Below are 5,151 nucleotides of genomic sequence, written 5' to 3' on the forward strand. Positions count from 1 at the left end.
CTGTATGGACAGAGGAACTTAATTTATGCTGAATATTTGAAAGAAAATGATAGAACTGAATTATGAATTTGATAAATTAACTACAATATAATTAATGAAGTCGCTAGATTAATTACAGTGCAATTAAAAAAATTGTTAAAGACATTTTAGGATTAACAAAAAAATGAATTCACGTGCACCTCATGCTTTTGGTTATAATTATGAAAAGTTTTGTATTTGGTTATATTTCCAAGTGAAAGTATAATTTGTGTTATAGGACCAAATTTACTTAAAAAAAAGCCTGATGATGCAGAAAAGGGGCAGTATGCTATATTTATGAAGATTTTCAAGTTTTGCTATAGTTACTAATGAAACTGTAATAATGCTTTAGGATCCAATTTCCCTTCTTTAAATTGGTCTCTAATGCTTTAGTAAAGCTCTTATTGTAGATTTGTAGTAGTTTTTAAACTATTTGGATACTATTTAACAATGACGCAAGTCCTTTTCAGTGAGTTTTAGGTGTTAAAACTCTACTTAGATCCTTTCGAATTAAATCAAGGTGTTGTAAATATGTTATAATTATTGGGTACTTGTAGTTTACGCTTGATTCGTGGTGTCTAGATTAAGGTTTAAGGTGATTTTGGATAATATTACTCATTTTCGAACGCATTTGAGATTAAAGTTCTGAGCCAAGTTCTTGTTATAAATGGAGCGTTGAAAAAAAATCAATTATAGATTCAATTATTGTGCCATGGAAACCATTGCTTTGAAAGCAAAATCGGCATGACCTCGGTGCTAAATCGCCAAAAGCCCGTTATTTCCCAAAGTTAACACAACACCATTCTCATTATTAAATCATTAAAATGAGAGAAATAAGCCAAAACTCAAATTTCACCTCAAGAACTTACACAACTATTTTTTCTTTTTATAAGAATCCAATAAAAATATTTTTTTCTAAATTAAATATAGAAAACATTTCAGATCTAAATTAAATACAAAAACCTTTCATATCTAAATTAGATACAGAAAACCGTTTTCAAATTTAAATTAAATATGAAAATACATTTAGAAATCTTTAGCTAATTTTATAACAAGTCATTCCAACAAATGACTAATTGTCTAGTCATTCCCAATAATCCTTCACGAATGACTGACAATTAAAAAAAATAAATATTTTTTCTGAGCAAATATATGAGAATAAACTTAAACATCAATATTATTTAAATTGATGCATAGTGAAATAGGGCAACAACTTTGTTAAAGAGAGTGAGTTACCTCTTGAATTTTCAATAACTGTAGTTGAGACCCCCACAACACGTTTTACACCTTAAATTTCCATTGGTTCCACGATAAAGGCATGCTATTTAAGGCCATGCATAGAGAACCTGAAATAAACTTGAAAGCTCTATAAAAAGACCCTTAAACTTGTTACACCCATTCCCTAGCCTTAGCCCCCTAAGACTTGGGAGGGAGTGTGAGGGTACACCAGTAGTATTCCAAGACAACATTTAAATTTAACATTTCCCCCTTATCTATTAAAGATTTCAACATATTTACAACACTCTATCTAACTTTCATACATATAGTTCAATTTCCTATATTCTTTATTACATGATCTGAGCCGTGCCATGAGAATTTACCAAGTCTTGGTGTGTTGGTGGTTAGTAGACTCCTTCCTGAATGCTCCGCTTTGCTAGCTGAGTTGGGGGGGGGGGGGAGAAGGAGAGAGAGAGAAAGAGAGAGGAGGGGGAATATAAAAAAAACATTTGGAAGAGTGTGAGCTACTACGCCCAGTGAGTGGTACTTTTTAAAATAATAATCACTTTGCAAAACATATTTTTGGGAAGTCAATCACATAATCACAATTCCAATATAATTTATGCATGATCATGTGTACATTCATTCAATCATCATCCTCCAGTTCCATGCTATACGTGGCATGCTCATATCATGGACACATTATCAATCATAACAACTTTTTATGGAAACTTTCCTATAACCTACTTTTCCCGCCAATGTGCACATCGACAATGCATTTATCCACATATCAACGCATAAAACTAAGTAAACACTCACCGCAAGCAAGTTTTTCCACTAAAAATCACCTTGAGGATACCTTCATGAGAATTCCTCCATATCAATGGAAATTTCTCAATTAATACTTGTTATATCAATAAATAATATCAAAATAGCCAAAATACCATTATATAATGAAAATACCAGCTTACTCTACTCCAATTTAGCCAAAATCTTCAAATTAGCCTCTTTAGAGGTTATTTGGACCGTGGTAGGCAGTTGGGCGTTCGGGCAGTAGGCAGGGTGGGTGTGCATTGCACTGAGCGGGCGTTGCACTGGGCATGATGCGTCGCACAGGGAAGGCAGTTGCACTGGGCTAGCACACGGGATGCGTCGAGCGAGGCGCACGGATGGACGCAGCGCTGCGAGGCGTGCGCGCAGGGTGTGGGCTGGCTGTGCATCTGGCTGAGCGTCCGACTGACTCAATGCCTCACTAACGCAACCTTTGTTTCTTTTGATCTCCAATCAATTTGGCAGCCTAATAACTCAAATGTAACTCTCTAAATATGCTCTCAACACAAGATTTATGTGATGGTATGAATAAATTCCTCTTGCCCAACCCCTCTATTTATAACTATTTCAAACTCACCCTATGGTGACAACTCAATTCCCATTTGTCTCACTTTGGAGCTACCAACACTTAGTCTACCCAGCCTAACCTTGAGTTGTTCTCATCTCAGCTTGCCAGCCAAAATCTCCATTTTTGCATGAAATCTCCTTTGTCCACCTCCTACTAGAACTTTGTGTGATCCTCATTTTTCCACCTAATCACTTAAATACTTAAACATATTTCTCTATTTAAATTGTTTAAGACTTATGCTCGTATACCATTGGCATCTTCTCTTGAAGTTTTCCATCAATTAGCCTTACCTTTTATCCTTAACACATAGCAACTCACCTTTCCTTCATCAATGTCCCACTTAGCCATCGCATGAGTCGGCCATCATCAACACATAGGGTGGCCACTCACCCTCGACACACGGCTTGCTAGGTGTGCTTGCTCAGCCTACTAAGCATGGACGCACGACGCTGACCATCGACGCATGGGCGTGCTGCCTAGGCGCTGCGCGCTTGGCCGCATAAGTATGCTCGGCCGCATGGACGTGCTTCGCCACATGGGCATGCGCTTGGCATAGCGCATCGACACATGGTTGCTCGACAACGCTTCGACGCATATGATGACTTGCCCGCTTGCCCGTTTGATGCATAGGCAGGGTGCTGGGCATTCACTATCGACGCATGGGTTGCGCGCTTGACGCATGGCCTGTGCGCTTGTCCTCGACGCATGGATTGCGCGCTTGGCGTATGGCCTATGCACTTGGCCTCGACACATGGGCTGCGTGCCTAGCATGCTCACTCGACACATGCTTCCTGCCCATGTCCGCACGGCTCATGTATGCCTTTGCGTTGGTTGTATGCAACCCTTAGCCATCTTTCAAGTCTTCTTGCTTCCATCCTCCATGCATTCTTGCGTCCAACATGTTTAAGCCCTTCGTAGTCATTTGGAATTTTGGTCACCTTTTTGGATAATTTTAACGTTTTCCATCCTTTGTTCCAATATCCTTACTTAGGATTTTTCTTCTCTATTTAACTTCCCACTTTAGATTTAGTGTTCGGGTCTTACAAAACTTTTTCATAAAAATCTGTCACACCTTCGCATTCACGTTTATTACTTCATCAAGTCTATTACAATAGATAACTCGAAAACTGAGCTATGAAGACTTCACAACTATCCATACTAGGACCAACTTCATGAAGTCTATCAAAGATAAACCACTCAACAAGTTGAGCTACGAAGATTTTACAACTTTCCATCAAGTCCATATCAAGATCACCCAAAGAAAAGGCTATGGAGTTTAAAGGTTTTAGTTTTATCCATCAAGTTTGTATTAGGACCACCCAATAAAGGGCTATGGATCATCAAGTCTATTGCAATAGACCAATAAAGGGTTATGGACCACTATAAGGGTACGCGTCTCATACTTATTGCTAGAATTACTCTCCTTGTTAGGCCTTTAGTGTGAGGATATGCTAAAATCCTCTCATACCTTACATACTCCAAGGAGAGAATTCCTTCTTTTAACAGTTGTTTCACAACTCTATGTCTCAAGCAAATATGCCTTCTTTTGCCATTATACGCACTATTCTTGACAATACCTATGGCAGCTTGTGGATCACAATAAAGATATACTAGCACAAAAGTGCCCCCCTTCCACAGTAGTACATCTCCTATTAAGAACACATATCCACTAGTAAAGCTAACTTCCTCAAATTATTAAAATACAAATAATAATCTTTTGTACCCTTAAGATACCTTAATAAATGACGAAGAAAAATCAAATAATCTTTATCAAAATTATGTGTATATAGTCTCAATCTTCTTACAACATATGTAATAACGGGCCTAGTATAGTTCATAAAAATATGACACTTTCTATAATCTTTACATATTTAGATTGAGAAACACTATCATCATAAGGTGTTCTTATAGGAGCATCATCATAACTATCAGATCTTTTTAACAGTTTTTCAATGTAATGGTGATTGACCCAAATAAAATTCGTTCTCATTTTTTCTAATCTTAGTACCAAGTATTATGTCAACTTCATCTTTCATTTGAAAAAGTAACAAACAATTTTGAGTAAACACGTATATCAATGGATATTAATATATAATCACACAATTAGCTTAAACAACTTTGAAGTTCTCACTGGAAACTTGTGCTTAATAAAGCATTTCAATTATGTCATGCATATATTTTCTTTCAGGTCATCATTGAGAAATGACTTATTAACATCCATTTGATGTATTATACAATTACAATTAAGACTTTATTTCCTTTAAGAAATTATATTAAATCCATGAAGATCAATTTTTATTTTCTACTTCCAATCAATTGAAATTATATATATGTACACCTATATACCCATGATCATCTCCTTATCTAACCAATATGGGACTTTAGTCGCAATTCCAACAATCCTCCCCTCGAACAAAGGACCAACTTAACCTCCCCTCAAGTAGCCATTTATCCATCTAACTTTAATCTAGGATAACTCCTTTTTAATGAGAGTATATTGTCTATCTGATAGAGTT

This window comes from Benincasa hispida, chromosome 12, assembly GCF_027475165.1.
Source record: "Benincasa hispida cultivar pf3 chromosome 12, pf3_genome.v1.1, whole genome shotgun sequence".
Lineage (NCBI taxonomy): Eukaryota > Viridiplantae > Streptophyta > Magnoliopsida > Cucurbitales > Cucurbitaceae > Benincasa > Benincasa hispida.